The 18,708-nt window shown below is 44.3% G+C and overlaps 1 protein-coding gene across 2 annotated transcripts in view; it reads left to right on the top strand.

Moving 5' to 3' along the window:
* LOC306781894 (nectin-2) overlaps positions 1–18,708 on the top strand; it is a gene marked incomplete at its 3' end in the record, with an annotated part of 70,737 nt that overhangs the window by 39,803 nt on the left and 12,226 nt on the right. The gene's annotated exons all lie outside the window — the stretch shown is intronic.

Raw genomic sequence — 18,708 nt, 5'->3', positions numbered from 1 at the left:
CCTTCTGTGCTGCACAAATACGAGAGCATCAGAATTCAACAAAGTCAGTTTGAGCTAAGCTCTCAACAAGGTATTCACATGCAAACTTTTGTCCTGTGCCTGGAGGTAAGAGATGAGGGAGTGAGGTGTCGTCGATCTGACAGGGTCATGGGAGGGAGGGAGAGAGGGATGCGGGAGGACTAGAGAGGAGCGTGTCTGTTCTTTTCTCTTCCTCCTCATCCTCGTCTCTTCAGAGCGCTCCTGACAGGAGGAGCTTGATTGGTAATGAGCTGTGAACTCGCTCGCTTAGCTGGGACCAACAGATTGCCGCCACTTATCGTTTATGACGTGGCGATTGCTCCCCCTCCCACCGCCATCTCTATCATTTCTGTCTCTCTCGCTCTCTCTTCATCCTTCTCTCCCAGTGTTTATGGGGAGTTTATGATTTATCCGGTAGTGTCGAGGTCAGGGCCACAGAGAGCAGTGGGGCATTTTACTGCTCCCGATGTGTCAAAGGCCCTACTTACTCTATTCCAGCGCTGCCTGCCCTGACATGCTAGGACCGACTAATCCACCTGCAGTGACCATGTTCACTCCACTGCATGGACGCTACCGTCTCCTCCCACACTTTAGTAAATGGCCGGATGGAACATAATCCCACCCCCCCAAGTGAAGCCGCAATAGGTTAGATAGATTTTCAACGAGATACATGTCCTATTTCTATTCCTATACGGTGTTCAATGCAGGGAATTGATCGGGTCGCATAAAAGGTTGCGTCCGCAGCGAAGCTTCAGGAGTCATATTGACGAACGGGCAACAAGCAGTGAAATGGCCCTTTTATGATGCAGCTTCAAGGCTGATGGTCTCCTGACAGTTAATTTATCCTTCTAACGAGCCACCGGAGGCCCGCTCGGGCCAATATTACTGCGTGGCTACTGCACGCTGCTGTCCTTGAGGCGGAGTCTGTACATTTGCATGCGTCGCTGTATCTATATAGACACTGGATGACTGTGATGGACAATCTATGAGAGAAGTCCTACTGTAGCTCCTCTAATCATGCTTTTCCTGGCCTTCTAATCAACTCCCCCCCCCCCCCCCCCTTTACCCACTGGGAATCGCTTGAGTACAGCTCTCGATGACTGTACTGCCCTCTTGTAAGACCCGGCAGAGATCTGGGTTGCAGTTCGCTGCAGGTCATGAGGTCAAATGCAGGGTGACCCATTGCCAAGAGCAAGGGTGACTGCGCTTGCCTGCATTTCCTATCGTAGCTGTTTTTAACCCCGAGCTATAGAGGTGAGAAACACTCTCATACAGATCAAGTATCTGTACAGGGCGAGGCAGTGCTAGTTTGCCATTGTGATGGCTTTTAACCTTTTTAGAGAGGCGGAGAGAAACACAGGAGGCAGATGACAGAAACGGAGAGACGGCTTTCAGTGTTTGAGCACCGTCTAGCATATTGTAAGCCAGTGTGTTCAATAGGTCTAGTGTCTAATGGCCTTAGCTTATACATACATGCAACTCCTGTCAACCCGGGGTACAGTAAATGTACTGAACACAGCTAATTTGTCACAACCACTCAAAATACAAAAAAAAAATGAATTTACTTATTTTTGCACTCTGCAACGCAGAGCAATATGAGTAATATGAAATACTTGGTTTTTGGGGTCAAAATAGCGACAAAACTGTTGTATGTACTTTTTGGTGTGAGGTATCTGTGTACTATATATGTAAGCATCTTTATTTTTCTTGTGAAAATGTGGATATTTATGACAATGTAAATATCGGATCGATGGAGCCAGTGTTGCCAGTGTTGTGGAAGTACAGAGGAAGGTGTTGTGGGTCGACTAAGCCTAAAGTTCAAATGCCTCTGATGGCATTCAGAATGTAATTTTTAATCCAATTAATACCGCGGTGGTTTGGATGTTAAAACATGCTGGACCGACTGAGCTGAGTTTGCCTAAAGAGTCGATTTGTATGAGTGAACAAAAAAAAAAAAAGACATATGCTTGTATAATGATTTTTTTAGCATTGCCTGCATTCCCACATAAGCACAGTGTTTTTGTTTTTTAGCACAATTGGCTTCTCCTCTCCTTGTCACGACAGACACCCTGCACAATGCAAAAATACCCACAATACTCGTAAATTATCAGGTGGATCGTCACCACACAGTCTGTGTTGATTCAGCTCTGTGTGTGTGTGTGTAGAGTAGTGTGTCGGTGAGTATTTTTGTGATGCTCAGGGGGGATTCGGGATATCTCTCACTGCCATTGGGGCTGTAACCTGAGTAGCCACCCTTTGTCACCATGGAAAACTGGCAAACTGAAGATATTACTGTGCAATTTGAAGACCCACGCACACAATGCTTTACATATATACACGCAGAGGAAGATTCGCCCACACACAAACACCCCTCAGTCACTCTCATTATGCACACTCCCACAGCCGAACTGTGCAGAAGACACCTCATACCTGACAAGTCTGCCATCTCCTGACATAAGCCCACACAAATGTACTCTCATAGCTGCACACACACACACACACACACACACCAACAACTCTTTCTCCTCTTCTTGCTCAGTGGCTCCGTCAGGACATATACCTGTTACTGTGGAAAGAGCTGCAGCATGATGTGTCCACTGCTTTCTATTCCCCCCACAAATAGTCCAACCTGATCCAGAATCACCTGAACGACCATGTAGAACAGCGACAACTACGCATTCAGGGGCACGCCTTTCACCCAGTATCAGAGGAACGGGCTTTTTAGGAAACCGTTTGTCCGTTCCACTTTTGTTTCACTCTGGGAATATAGCTTTTATTAAACGGCCACCGCGCTGACCTGCTCCCCCTTCCCGGATCCCTTCGAAAGCTTTTAGAGTCACACAACTTCCTACTCATCGACAAAATGTTGTTTTCGACTTCAGCCACCTCCGCCTCCTCAGACACACACACACACACACACACACACACACACACTCTGTTGCTACCCACCTCAGCACCCAAGTGAGGCTTGTCAGACAAAATGCTTTTAGAGAAATCCATGATTCTGGCCCGGGTCTAGCACAAGGTTAGGTCGTCAAAATACACCACACACACAAATCCTCATACTGTTGCAATTCCGTCCGCTCCAAACATTTGATGACTAATCAAAGCCTTAACATCTCCCATCTCACTCGCATAAAAGAAGAGAAAAAAAGAGAGAGAACCTCCCTGTGTACATAGTATAAATATATAAATATGTAGCAGAGAAAAAGATATTACTAATTTATGGTGTCACGTTTGTGTATTTCTCAGTGACTGCAAGCATGAAGGATTTATTTTCCCCTTTTACAGTTTCCCCTCTTTTCTGATATTTTGCAGTGCTTTATAATTTATGTTTTCTGCGTGCTTTATTCTTGACTGCTGCGCTGTGATTGCTGGCAAATGTGCTTCTTCTATACAAATGAACTGTACACACAACAAAACAATCTTACCCCAAAATGTGCTTTTTATTATCGACTGCTCTGTGTTAACGTTACTTTTTACTTTTGTAATTTTTTTTTGATTTACGATTTATTTTGGTCTTTTGAAGAACAAAAAAAAAAAGAATTATAATTGTTGTCACCATTTTGTTGTCTTCCTATATTTTTTTTCGTATTTGGTTGCTATTAAAGATTTCTTGATTTTTGAAATGTTCCGGTGTTGCTGCGTGTGATGTCTGATTCTCCTTTTCTTCCCTCTTTCTCTTTAACACGTGAGGTTAGCTTGGATGACTGAGGAAGCAGATGGATAAGAGCGCCAGTCATTGATTCTCACTGATTAGATTAATTGATCGGATATGAAGTGGCCTCTCTGTCTCTTGTCACCCATCCTTCACACTCCAGACCCTCCTGTGTGTTTGTTTTTACTAATTTCCTGGTCTGGCTGTTTGTCTCATTTCAGTTTTGATAAATCTGCGTGTGTGTCAACAGAGGTGTGATAACAAGCTTATGAAACTGAGCACAGAAATAGGAGAGGCTATAGTGCATTACAATTGTCCTGTGCTCAAGCTCCACCTCCTCTGTCTCTATGAGTCCTATACGTTTCCCTAGTTGGCTGAAGTAGACTTGCTGCCTTGGTAACCAGTAGGAGACTGCTGTGTTTGTTTAAAGGGCACATTTCTTACCGGAGCATGTGGATTATAAAGTGGCGATAGAACGCTTGCATGCACTCACTTATTTCAAGATGCATAAACTGTATATAATCCTATTCAGTGGAGCCCCAACACCTCTCAGGGACACACACACACGCAGATGTGAGGAAAGCGTTGCTGTAACTTCAGTGGTTATCCTGGCGGGAGGCAGCTTGTGTTCTCAGTTGGGGAATGTGCAGGCCAAGCTGAAACCCGCTGAATGGACCGCCTCTCAAAGGCTGCATTGTTTGAACTCTGATGAAACCAAACTGGTTTGGTCAAACTTTAACGTGTGTGTGTGTAAAGGTTTGTGTTTGAATGTTCTGGCATGGGAATGAATGTGTGCTTTCATGCGTGTATGTGCATCTGCCTTATTTTGTTTTACATACAAGTACCCCCTCTGTGCTGCCATCAAACAATGCAATCAAGTTGTGCCGTGAACATCCCCACAACTGTGACAGTTGGTTTATGGCGGTCGAGGCAGCGCATCCCCGACGTTTGCCTGGTGCTTTGATGCCGTCCTGTACCTCTGTGTCATCCTGGCTCCTTGTCACAGTTCATTTTTGTTGCAGGCGTGTTCTGTTAATGCACAGCCATTTACTGTGAGTCCAGCCCACCATCTGGCCACTCTAATTGGTTTGGATTTGAGGCTGGCAAGATAGAGAGCACTTACACACACACTCCACACACTGACTCCTTTGGTTTTGTAGCTGAATGTAAAATACTTGAGCACAGCAGAAAGGCTTTTAAGCTGCAGCTAGTAATACAAGCCTGTGCAACACTTGCATGTTGGTTGCGTTTGTCCCTGAAAAAAAGTGTGCATCTCTTGTAAAAGCGGTGAAGCTTGTAAAACCCCGTAATGCAGAACCTGGCCCATTTGAGCTCCGAGCGCACAACCTGGATCCGAAGCCAAAGTGACAGCAGCTACGCCAAGCTCCACCGCTGCGTTCAACATTAGCTTACAGTGATGAGACATGTTGAGGTGCCCCTGGGCAATCCGGCTAGCTGTGGCCCTGTTTATACCAAGTTCTGAGAGTGTGTAGGCGTGTATTTGACAAAGAGTGAGCATGAGTGTGTGTGTGTGTGTGTGCGCTTTGGTCATGCCGCATGCTTAAGAAGTATGCTCATGTTGTTCATGTGTTTCAGCACCCGTCAAGTGTTTTGCTGGGCTGCAGTCCGCTCCCATTTCCACAGGATGTTTATGTGCGACAGTGTTTATGAGCTTAAGTCTGATCACATTGTTTGGTATGTGTGTGCGAGCTAATGTGATCAGCATGTGTGTGTGTGTACTGTTTCATACATCCGTGTTTCTACATGGATGTGTATTTAACTTGCAGCTCTGGCAGCGGCAGTGTTGATTGAATGTCTGATTGTGTGTGTCTGTGGATTAGCAGACAGACCCACTCTGGGCTCTCTCTGCTGATAACCGCGAACACAATGCTCCTCATTTAACCTCTCACCCTCCCGGCTCCAGACCTAACTAATAAATCCCAGAGTGAGTGAGTGAATGGCCTGCGCTGTTGCACGGGTTTCTGAGTGATGGATGCGGTGAACTGGGCCTTCACAGGGATTAAAGCAAGTGTCTGCCTCTGACCTCAATTATTTAAGTTGGTTACTGCATATTTTTCTTGGCTGAAAAAGCGACTGGCTCTTCTTGTTGTTGCCTGTGGTGAATCATCAAATCTCCAGCGTGCGCCTTGTTACTGGAATATTTGTATCAAACGCTAACTTTTAAGTGTCTCGTCTTCAAACTGATGGTTATGTTTCTCATTATCAAGTCTCTGTACTCCATCACATTGAATTTGGCTCTTAGTATCGTACATACTCCTCCAGTTTTAGAACAATGATCCTGAGCATGAAAACAAGGCAATTAGGGAGTTTTATGGCCGAACTGTGGAATGTTCTTCTCTGGCCAAGTCGGTCATCTGACCTGAGTCCCAGCATCTGTTTCATTTACTGAAGAGCAGACTGAAGGAGGCACCAGTAGTTCAGGCCTGACAGTAAATCACAAGGAGCGATAACAAGAGTCTGGTGATGTCTGTGGGTTTATACGACTATTTCAAAGTCTGTTGACTTATCGAATGCTTTCTTTCCCTATGTTTTGTATTGGAGTCCACAGCTATGCTAGCAGCGCTGTGAGGAGCTAATTCCTAATGTCAGAATGCTAACATGCTTATTGTGACGATGCTAACATTCTGATGTTTTGCAGGTATGTTAACCATGTTCTCAGTTTATTTGCCAATGTGCACTAAAAACAAAGTACAGCTGAGTCTAATGGGAATGTCATGAGTGTGGTTTTCCGACCAAATACCAAACTAATCTTAATCACCATCTGATGATGGTTCTGGATGAAAAGTGTCGGGGTCAGCAAAAGTATTACAAGGGGTTGAGGCGCATTCCACATAACCGCAACATCCGCTGTTTGTCTCCCGGCGTCCATGTCTTTAGGATCCACCGATCTGGGTTTGGGTATCGGTCGATACCAAGTACCGATCTGATACAAATGTTTCATTGAAGAAATCTGGAAAACAAAATAAATACAGAGATATAAATTCAGTGAATTGAATCTTCACGATTAACAGGGGTTACAATTCAAGTTTAAAACATTTTAATGCAGCAACAAATTGGTCAAAACTATAACACAAATTAAAATATTAGTATATATAATGTATATAGTGTATATAACATTGTCACTGATCCCGGCCCAATATCTGATATGTCATTGCTTGATTTAAAATATTTTTTTATAAATCTATGCATGCACACACAAAACAAAATGAACTTCTACTTTACTGTAGTGGCTGGAAATGATGATACTTGACCTTATAAGTCATTATAAAATGCTTTGGGACTTTGATTATACAGTGTTACAAGCGGATTATAGCACATTATTAGTATGTTTTATAATGCTTTATAGACATGGTCGTCATAGAAAGTGACAAATCACAATTCTTGAGACATTTCAAGCAAAACTAAATCTGAACAACATGGTAGCGCAACAAGAAAAGTCAAGGAATCGTCATTTGGTGAACATAAATGTATAGAAGGATTCTAGGGAATCCATCCAGTCTTTGTTGAGCTATTTCAGTCTGGATCAAAGTGGTGGGCCAACCCTTCAACACCTGCATCATCTGATGTTGAGAGAAACCCCCTCAAATTGAAGATGTCAGTACTTAAACCTCAAAGTCGTTGAACAAAGTCTAAACATGACCGTTGTGTCGCTGTTCTAATCGTATACAGTCTCTAGTCCTAATGCTCTCTGACTGCAGTATTCCATACAATCATTTATTGCTTTCAGTGTTTATCGCTCACTTTCACACTTATTACGGTATATTGAAATGGATTTGAAATCTGCATTTTTTTTTTCTTTTATAGTTATGAAAGTGTGTGTGGAGCTTTTAATTTGACACCGTCTTAGCCAGTTTGTTACAAATTTGGTCTTGTTGACAATATGTAAGTCAGTAAAAGACCACTTTAGTTTCTGTCTGTGGTTGTTTGTGAGAGTTAGATTAGGTACTTTTCAGTGGCTCAGGCTATAGCGCTGTTGGCAAGTTGTTTTTGTTGTGGGGTATGATGTCTGCTCTAAAGTTTGGTTACTTTTTAAAGAGTTTGCTTTTGGGTGATTGCCGGGAAGGCAGCAGTGTCAGGAAACAACCACTCACCCACCGTGTGCTCTGGAAACAAACATTCCCTCATCACCTAAGATGTTAATGCAATGCAGATAAAGATGATAGTTCTTCCACGTGTGTGTGTGTGGCAAAGAATGGCAAGCATGTTTGATTGACGCCATCAATTTCTACAAAAATGTCCCAAGGACCTTCCTGTCGAAATAATGAACACATTTTTTTTTTAAAGGAGCTTTAAAAGGACCAGACTGGGAAATGTATTTCTTCGGTCGAACAGAGTGTTGTTATCATGTTGAGCAAGGTGAAAGCAAAGTGCAGAGGAAGTTACATTTGTAAATAATCACAGGAAATTGGAAATCGTATCATTCCTCTTCCTCCAGCGGTAAACGATAACATCCGATCTTCTGGCTTCTGGTCAGCTATGTCTGCCACACACACTCTCACACATCCAGGCAGACAGACGGGGGGGAAGTGGATGCTCCTGGAGGCCCATGGGCGTTTACTCTTCCTGTCCCGTGCTGACAGGGCTGGAGGTAACTGGTTGGCTGGAGGTAACTGGTTGGTTGAACTGCGTTGTTGGGCGGATGAGGCACGTCTCCCCCAGGGTAGCACATGCTCGGGCCGACTGCTGGGAGGGCAGAGAAGGGCAAGGAGAGCGGGATAGAGCGAGAGAGGTGGTTGGGAGGGAGGGCAAAGAGGGAGTGATGGTGTGAGGAGAGGGAAGGGGTTGAGGGATGAGATCTGAAGCTTTATGTATTGGCAAAAGCTACAGAGAGCTGGCCGGCATATCAATTTAACAGTGACTAATGCAAGATTGAATACAACGGAGAGGAGAAGTCTTGGAGGACTGAGAGAGCAAAGGGGCAAAAAAACAGCACAGAGAAAGGGAGGAGACGCCTGTTTAAAGATGGAGGGGAAGAGGGCTGAGTGAAGGGAGGAGGGCCGTGAGGGCTGAGTTGTTGCAGCTGTGTTGATTTAGCTTCTCACAGATCAGGTTGTTTGTGCGAGGGAGAGGGAGGGAGAGATGGGAAAGAAGATTTCAACACCGCTGACCTCGACAAACCTGCACAAACGCCCACCATCACCAGATGGAAGTTGCAGCGCGATTGCGTGCGTGCTTGCGAGTTCAATGAGCCCCAAAATGTCTTCCTACTGTGACTTACCTGGAACAAATCCTGTTCTAGAAAACAAAGAACATCGTGTGAATGCGTTGTGACCACCAGGGAGCGGAGCTTTGAGCGAAGTGTGCACGTGTCGGTGTGTACGCGTGTGTGTATGTATATGTGCGCGTGACTGTGTGGGTATGAATAAAAGAGATTTATATCAGGCAAAGAATGGTTTGTTTCTGCTCCTAAGAATAGATTCTGTGACGGAAATGATTTTGATGCTCTATGCAAGCGTGTGTGTGTGTGTGTGTCTCATTTTGTGCGTATTTGCCCAGGGGTGCTTTGCAGATCAAATGCACTTACTGTTTAATTCACCGGCTCAACAGGCAGCTCTTACAAAGTATATACACGCACATGCACGTCTGCATAACCTCAGATATAAACATACAGAATGGGAGATGAGTATGGAGATAAAAACAAAATAAGTCTGCAAATATTCGGTCTTGGGGAATGGCGGCTGGTCTTCTGGGGACGGCTGAGTCCAAAGTAAATCGCGGATGATTGTGTTCACGCTCATTTGTGCATGTAACTGCTGTGCAGATGTTTGCCTGCCTGGCGGTACGGTCTGTGTGAGAGTTTATCACAAATGATTGCTGTTGAACATCTCATGTTTGTGCTGCTCTTTATCTATTTTTTTCCCTCTTAAAATGTCTTGAAACCGCATCAGCACTGACTTATATCATGACCCATGCTGTTCTATTAAAATGAGTCCATTATGTATGTATTTAGGGCAAAATGGCTGAAATCATACTATCAAGGATATTTTCTGAAGTCTGTCTCCGTTTGAGAAATAAAGGCAAAACTACATATAAATGAATCAATGGAAGGAACTGCCTGTTGTCTTTTTATATTACATGCTCGATCATGGTATATTCCATTTCTATTCCATATATATTTCAAAGCATTATATCATTATTGTGTCGCGTTAACTGCTCGCACATAAAACACAACACTTAAAGTATAATAATAAAATAAAACTGTGTATATCGCTGTGTTATTCATACTTAAACAAACTTACCATTAACATCCCGCTGAACGTTGACATACAATAACTTTGAATCATTCCGCAGCTCTACATTTATACATTTCCTGTGTCTGCAGCGACGCACGGCAGCGTACGGACGGGTGACGATATCGGCATTGGCTGGTCCCCTGTGCGGTTCAAGTCCTCTCGGCTTTCTTTGACGTTAAATAACAGTCGTAGTGAGGAGAGGACTGTCAGGACTTCTCAAAATTGTGCGTGTTTGCGCGTGTCTTTGTCTGCTCATGGGCATGTCTCAGCGCCTCCTTTATACCCACAAACTGCCTCCCCATTCATCTGTCTGTCAACTTATCTAAACATCTCTTTTCCTGTAATCACTTCTTCTGCCCCCCCAAATCATCTTCTCTGACATTCCTATCTTCTTATCTTCTGCTGCAGAGTAAATGTTAAGGCATTGCAAGTCTGTTAAAGAATTGTGTGTTTGTGTAAATCCAACGCTGTCCAACCTGTCCTCGGGTGTAAAATCATCTCAAGTCATTCCTCTTTTCTCACTTCCAACACATCTCCAATCGCTTGCTATTTGAACCCAGAGGCGTCATGTTAAAAGGGAGTGACGTTATTGATTTGACTTATTAATTTAGGCCCCAAGAAATGGAAGTCTGTATGCACAAAATTAAACTGCTCCAAGATATTAAGTCAGACAGTGTTTGCTCTCAGACGCTGTCATTTACTTGCGTCTCTGTGTGTGTTTACACGCGTGTGTGTGTGTGTGTGTCTGTGTGCGTGCGCTTCATGAAGAGCCACTGTGTTGATCTGGGACCTGCTGGGGGTCTCCTGTATGTCTTTGGCCCCTTGTTAATCCCTCCCTTCTTCAAGGGCCGTCAACGATTTTCAACAACGTCACCCGTCACTCAACCCCCACAACCGAGGCATCGTGGGTAACAGCCCTGAATCACAGTTGAAGAGTGCACTTCAGTGTACAACGGGAGCAAGGCAGAGTTTGAGAAAGTAGCTCGGCATTGCCATGCGAGGCACAGCCACAGCTTAGTGCGGCAACAGAATAAAATAGTCTCGCACGGACAAAGGGTCTTATCTTGGAGGAGGAAATTAAATGATATTGAAATTTGGCATCACAGGAGCTCTACGTGAAATGTTTACAAACACGAGCCGATTATCGCTCTCGCAAACGTGGACGTGCTCTTTGTCACCTTGACGGTGATAACTGGGTCGTCCCCGCCACAGCCCTGCGATCTGACCGGCCTTCAACGAGAGCAGCGAGCGCAAACATCGACGCGGAAATCGTGCTCGGTTCACTGTGTGCAATAGCTGCAACTGCTTTGTTGTGCGCCACCAGCGGGGCATGAACAGCAAAAATAGATGGTGCCGAGCACTCCCAGTGTGCGTGAATGCAGCTCTCGCATTTTGATTAATTTCTGTTCCAGTACATTTCAGTTTTCCTCAGTCATTACCCTCCCAAACGACCGTCGTTCCCTGGGTATTCAGACAAAACTCGTAGGAACAAGCTGGTGTAATGTTGCCGGTCTTTTTATCGCCCTGTGTTTGTGCGGTGGTTTACGTGCTCTCTCCGGGAGACTGTGTGTCATCATATGGCTCTGTTATTTATCTGTGTATTACACACACTGTCCAGGTACTGCTCGCAGGTCGTTTATCCTCCATAGGTCCCCACCTTGCTGATATATGGAGCTGTTACATTTCTGTATCACAACACTCTGCCTGCTGAGCAAACATACTTGCATAATACTGTATTCTCTAGGACCAGGTTTGTCATTGTGTGTGTGTGTGTGTTGGCTTTAGTTCTTCCTGGTCATTAATCCTATTTTAAGGTCTTTTACTCTGCTGCTGCCATCTTAATACCACTTTCACTCTGTTGCTCCAGGGTTCTCTAGTCGCCCAATTGCTTTTCATTAGTGTGGATAGGTGGGAGAGGTTCAGAGAGAGGCAGCGTGTGTTTTAAACATGGCTTCTTCCTCCACTACTAATATTTACTGTAGACTTGATATGTAGGTTTGCAATTGACGGCAGTTTTGATCACCGATTAATCTGCAGACCAGTTTCTTATTCATCATGTCGTCTTTAGAATGTGCATTTCACAATTTACAAAATCCCAAGGGGATGCCGTGACATTTAGTTGTTTTCTTTTGCAGACTAGCAGTTCAAAACTCAAAGATGTTCAGTTTATCACATGAGACAGAAAATAGATGTTAATCCTCACAATTAAGTAATCTAATATAATTAATTTATAAGGGGAATTAGGAAATGTTTTGGGATTTTTGCAGTTGTTAAATAGATGCCGATTATTTATCTCTTTATCAACTAATTTGTTCAGCTCTATTGAGAGGATGCGGATGTTTTTCTTTTTGTTTCCATGTAGATTCAGATTAAGACTTTGATAATCACAAGCAATGGGAATTAGTTTTCGACATCTTTGACTGTAATAAAACAAATTGGATTTAGAATTGTTTTTACAAATGGCTATATCTGGGTGATTCGTTTGTTGTGTGCATTGGCATGCTTGTACATAATGGTTAAATATGCTAATTGTGTATGCATTTTATGGGCTTGATTTCATCTTGTGTTGGTGGGAGGCCTGCATGTGTGTGTGTGTGTGTGTGTGTGTGTGTGTGTGTGTGTGTGTTTGTGTTTGTGCGCCCCTCTCTCAGTGAGTTGGCAGCGTATTACTTGTCTTGGTGCAATGAGCCAGACCTTGTATTAGGCAGGTTGAGCTGCAGGGGGAATTTTGTAACACTTGACCTGGTTCACTGAGTCATTTGTGTGGATGGAGAAAAAGAGAGGGAAAGAGGAGGAGGGAGAGAGCAAGCGAGTGAGGGGAGGGCAGCACAAGTAGTTCGGGGGGGATTGGCGGGGATGAGTGACAATTAGACGTGATTGAGAGAGCGAGGGAGAGAACAGCTGGGTGGGCCGGGGGGAGGAAAATGAGATGACAGTGCCTTCATATTTCTTCTTTCTTCTCTTTTTATTTGTCACCCATCCATGTCCTTCATTCAGCAGCCTCTCAGGCAGGCCTGGTTGAGTCTCCCTGCTCCTCATTACTCGCCCCTTCAACCTTAAAGGTCATAAGCACTAACGTGGCACTTTAAAATGCAAGAATATCTGAACTTCTTTTTGTTGGTGCTGTTTTTGTGTATGTGGATGCTCACGCACAGTCCCCTCTTTTTCTGTGTGTCTTGGTGCATTTGTCAAAAATACTTGATGCCAGCTCTTCACATAGATATTAATGGTGTACTTTTTCAGTTGGGGAGCTCAGCTGGTGGTCCCCTGCCTTGGAGGAAGAGTTTAAGCCATATATCTGCATCACTGGCAACTTATTCTCTCTTGGTTGCCTCTTCTTGCTGTCCTCACATTCCGTGTGTGTGTGTGTGTGTGTGCGTGTGTGTGTGTGTGTGTGTAATTTTTTTTCTCTTCCCTTTGTGTATAATGAGTATAAAGTAGTGGTAATTATAATAAAGGCCATATTAAAGAATGGCACAGGGTCAATTCCCCCCAATAACAATGCTTACCTTTGTGGTATCCAGCCATGCAAATAATTGGATTTTTTTAATTTGGATTTTAATGTAACCACCTCTATTGAATAAGATGTCTCGTCTAGGAGCGTCTCGTGATTACATCATTTGATCCCATTAATGTGCAAAAAAAGGGAAGTGTGATGAAGCTCGCAGAGACTTTTTCAGCGTTTGGACCGAGACACTTTTGAAATGAACTGGGCAAAATCCTTGAGAGCATTATCTGCTAGTTCTCATTAATATGTCCATGCTCCTGTTAGCAATCTAGGAAAAACCTGCAAGTGTATCTCATAAAAAGAGATTTTTAAAACGAATGATGCCCATCCATGGCATTGTTTGTTGACAAGTCCAACTCCAACTAATTTGTAGAGATCCAATCACAATGCAGGCTTAATATGAGAATGCTTTTTCAATACCTGGTGTAAATGCAAAGGCTTACGTTATTATCCAGATAGTGAACCACAGATCGCATGTTTCTCTTCTTTTGCAAAAGCATCTGTGTTGCGGAAAACAAAGTAAAAAGAAATGCACTTGCCTCGCTCCCTTCTCCTTCAAATCTGCTTTCATTCCCCTCCTTGTTCCCTGATCTCCCCTGTCGCCTACTCCGCCTACTCCGCCACAGCTGCGTACAGTTGTAGCCTTTCACTTCTGGTGTGACTGCTGGTGTGGTGACTTCTGGCTGCCAGCACTTCCTCTGGGAATACTAGGGCCACCCCCCCCCCGTCAGTCCAAACATAGCCTGGTGTTTGTTGACATTTAGCATTTTACCACAAAAATTATTCATCAGTGTTGACATTCAGCCTTATGCATAAAATTCATGATGTATGTGGCACTTCCTGTAGGCGCTGCATCAGAGAGGGGCAAGGAGTATGTCTCGCAGCTGAGGCTCGGACACACACACACACACAAACACACAAAGAGCATATACAGTAGCGCTGTTGCGTTAACACAGACGAATAAATGTCCACATACATCCTCTTGAACCGAGATCATCGAGCTTTATGAATACATTTAAAAGTCATGTGTTTAATGTTTCTTCATTTTGGATTCTACACACACTCACACACACAACCTCCCCGCGGTACTTCACTTTATTCATTCTTCGCAGATTAATTCTGGGACGACACTTTTTATGATCCCCAATTTATGTCAGCAGTCAGGCAGGCCTCCCCTCTCTGCTGCGCCTCCTCTTATCTCCTCCGCCTCATGTCTCTGTCTCCCTCTACATGCGCGCTCAATGAAACAATGGTACTTTCTAGTAACGAGCAATGAGTTTGTCAGGTTTTAAAAGGAGAGGGAGACAAATGGGGGGGGGGGGGAGGGAACGAGGGGATGTGAAGATAATGGGTTTCTGTGGTGATTAACATTCCAGAGTGGCGCGTCAAAGACAGTGCGACTGTGCTATTGTGTCTTTACTGACAGCCAAATGAACAGAGGTCTCGGAACCGGTCTCGTCGGTGGCACCGAGGGTAATAAACACACCATGTCTAATCTACATCTCTGAGTCTGAGCATCTCCCCGTCTTATCCAGTTTGAACTGAGAGTGACACATTCCCCCTTTTCTTATTGTAAGAATAGACCCACGTTTACACTTTGCAGCCGGTGTGACGGTGAAAGATCTTATCCTCTCAGTCAGTGAGCAAGCCGGCTCGCTGACTAACCGGTCACTCAGTCTGTCACGTGATCACAAGGTTCCGGCCATTCTGGGGACGGAGCTGCATTGCTGTTTGTGTTTGTTGGAAACAGGAAATGGTGTGAGGCAAGCCACTGTTCTATTATCTTCAGGATGACATCATTCCTGCTCAGTGAATGCTGTTGACATGAAGGATCTACTGAAGTGGTGTCAAGTGTTGCGCACTCAGGTGCAGCATGCACCTGTAGTTTCACTCATTAACTCAATAGGCAGTGAGAAAGGCAAGTAGTTCATTAATGTTTATGGAAGATGGACGTATATAACATCCGTGACGCTTCTATTTACCGGTGTGTGTGTGTGTGTATATATATGTGTGAGTATATATGTATATGTATATATATATATGAGATTCAAGGATTTTAACTCTAGTCACTCTAGTGATACAAGTAAAGTTGTATGAAATAAATTTAGCTGGGAGGCTCCATAAAAGAAAGGGAATAAGTAGTAACTATAGAAACGCATATAAACAAAACATCATATGAAAACAAATGTATTTGAATCTCATTACAGGAGTACAGGTGACCCCGATGGAAATCAAAGCCTTTTAGACTTGACGTTAGTTTGTTCCGTTTTGAGCTATAAGAGGACCTAGATACAATTCTGCCCCAGGCTTTATCATCAATATTCCTTTCACTTTTCTTGCTGGATTTAGGCCACAAATGCCTATCTAATCAGGTAGTCTGTCTGGATGGTGCTCATGGATTCAGTGCTAAGATCAGTTGATTCTCTCCACTCCCCGACTTTGATCCTGACGTCTCATCCGTCCTCAGATCAAAACGTGCATCCGACCGCTCCCTGCTGTTCCGCTGCGCTGTGCATGCACCCGCACACAGTCAGGTGTGCTCTGACAGCTGAGGACAGCAGACATGGGTTTTGAGCTAACTTAAGCCAGGGATTAAGGATACATTTACTGCCCATCGAGGTGTGTGTAATAGTATCTATTTTTTGACTCTGCCTTCAGAGAGAAACGCCTCAGAAAGGCATCAAAACCTCTGACATCTTCGCCGGCTTTTACTCGCTCCTTTCGCAACAGGTGCATTTTGTAATCCACACACTCTCGTAGACAGAGTGCACGCTGTGTATTCTCTCTAGTTATGAGCATATATCTGTGCGTGCGCGTGTGTGTGTGTGTGTATATGTTGTTTGCACATGAGCGGTGTGTGTGCAAGCATGTGACTGAGTTGGGTGTGTGTGTGTGCGTGTGTGCTTCTGGCATGCCTAACTGGCTCTGACACATCTGTGGCTTTTCCAGGCGAATCAGGGCCGGTGCCAAACTGCCAAGAAATCAATGAAACAGACTCTGCTCTCCTCCTTTCCCCTTATATTCCTCCCTCTCCTCAGTCTATCCTCTCTCCTTTTCTCTCTCGCTCTCTGTCTCTTCTCCTTTTTTTCTCCTGTCTTGCTCAGAGCCCTTATTAAAAATGGTGTGTGTGTGTGCTGCATATTTAAAATGGTCATGGATGGATTTAAACGGCTGATGGTATTTAGTGTCTCCTCAGGGAGCTGCTATGAGCCCTTAAGCTGACTCCTCTGACTGCTGCCTGACTGACTGGTGAGCACACACTAAACCTCTAATAATGACTTGTGTACACACAGTGAGCCCAGCGCATGCATGCAGACACACACACACTTACACACACTTTCATCATAGCACACTGCGCTCAGTAGTGACGGGGACGCTGGTCACGTTCATCCTGGGTGGAATGGATGCATGGCAATAGATGGTGTGTGTGTACACGTACACTCGGCGATCAATAACTCATTAGTTTGCCTGTTTTGATGTAGCAGTGTGTAAATGTTTAACTGTATTTGAAGATACTCTTATGGGTTCACGGGCAGGTCTAAGTGTGTGTAAAGGAGTGTGTGTGTGTGTGTGTGTGTCTGTGCCCCCTCTTGACAACAGTCAGGGTAGATGTCACACTGAGCCCCTTCCGGTCGAGCAGCAAGTATTTCTGTCATGTTGTCTTTCACGCTGGCTTGGATTTGGGCTCCAATCTTGCTCCTAAGTGTCCTTCACTGAAACACTATTGATTGCAACACATTCTCTAACACTGAACATAAACACCGCTGCTGCAAAACAAACACACTCACTGGTACACAGATGCTCCCGCACAGACGGAAGGGCAGGAGCATCTGAACAGCCAGAAATGGGAGGCGGAGGAGATTGAGTAGTTTGGTAATATCTGAATATTTACATAAATAGTGCATGTAACTGCATTTCCAATAAGCTAACCGGCGCTTGCAACCACTTCTGCTTTGCAACAATGAAATCGATGGCACTGCCTTCAGTGCGTTCAATACACGGTGGAGGATGAGAAAGTGGATCTGTTCGTTATTTATGCCGAGGGGGGTTTGGAAGCGGCGGCAAATTGTTGTAATGTCGTTTGATGTATGTTCGCTATCTTTCATCCGTGAAATGTGAGGGTTGAAGCGTGTCCATAAATGGGAGTATTTTGCATCTTTGCGCATGCATTTGAAAAGTGCCTCAGTTTTGTTGTTGATCTCTGTGTGCGCTTGTGCTTTTCTGCTTGGCCTTGACACGTGTGTGCCTGCCAGCATGCATGCTCCCGTTTGTGTTTGCGTTTTAAAGACACTGGCCAGTTACAGTGTGTTGTATTGTTGACAGAGCTGTACAACCAACACAATGATGAACTTCCGCACACATTTCTGGATCCCAACAACAGTTAGTTTTTATTCCCACAGATTTAAGTCCAGTGGCACAGATTGGTTTGAAGTGTAGAGAATGTGTTCATGTGAGTGCGTGTTTATGTACACCCTGTGCCAGAATACAGGTTGCATCCTTTTAACCGATGCATAAATCACCAGCACTCCACGCCAATCAACTACATTTAAACACTGATGTAACCATTCTTTATTCCCATACAGATAAATTGAACTCTGAATGCTTTCTTCTCCACCTTCCCATCTCTTCTGTATTCTATTGTCCCTGCCCGCTCCCAGTGGCAATGCATAATGCATAATGCATAATGTCAATGGAGGAAGCGTCTTTCTTAATGAGGGTTTGAATTCGAGTGCAGCGAGAGCGAAGTTCTTAGGTGTTTCGGCAGCCTGCATTGTTGAGGTTTCTCTCCTGAGGCATGGGATGAAGAGCAAAGTGAATGAATGTGGAGAGCATGCAGGGCCATTATTGCTCCGTGTGTCATTAATCAGTCGCTGATGAGAGGCAGTTTGACGGAGAGATGGGCCTATTACTGCTATGGCACTCTCAGGACCCTCCATGCAGACTCTTTCAGGCAGCCTGCTTTGTGGTCAACAACACAGCAGGTACGAACATGGTAAACAACATCTGAAAGGAAATCATTATCTCAACCCAAAACAAAACACAAATTCCAAACGAGGATCATTAGTCTTAAGTTATCAAGCTGAACGAGTGCGACATTTGCAATGTCTTTTTTTTTTTTGCCACACATACACTCGGATTTATTTCCCTCCTACACGTCGTCTGCTTCTCCTTAAATCTCTCCGCCCTCCAGCTTGAATCTTCTATTCTCTCAGTTCTATGTTCTTATATGTTCCACACTCTCTTCCCTTCTTCACCATCCCTGTCTCTTT

This window comes from Melanostigma gelatinosum (assembly GCF_949748355.1).
Source record: "Melanostigma gelatinosum genome assembly, chromosome: 9".
NCBI classification, from domain to species: Eukaryota; Metazoa; Chordata; class Actinopteri; order Perciformes; family Zoarcidae; genus Melanostigma; species Melanostigma gelatinosum.
Note: the sequence above shows the minus strand (reverse complement) of the source record. Positions and strands in the feature narration are given on the sequence as shown.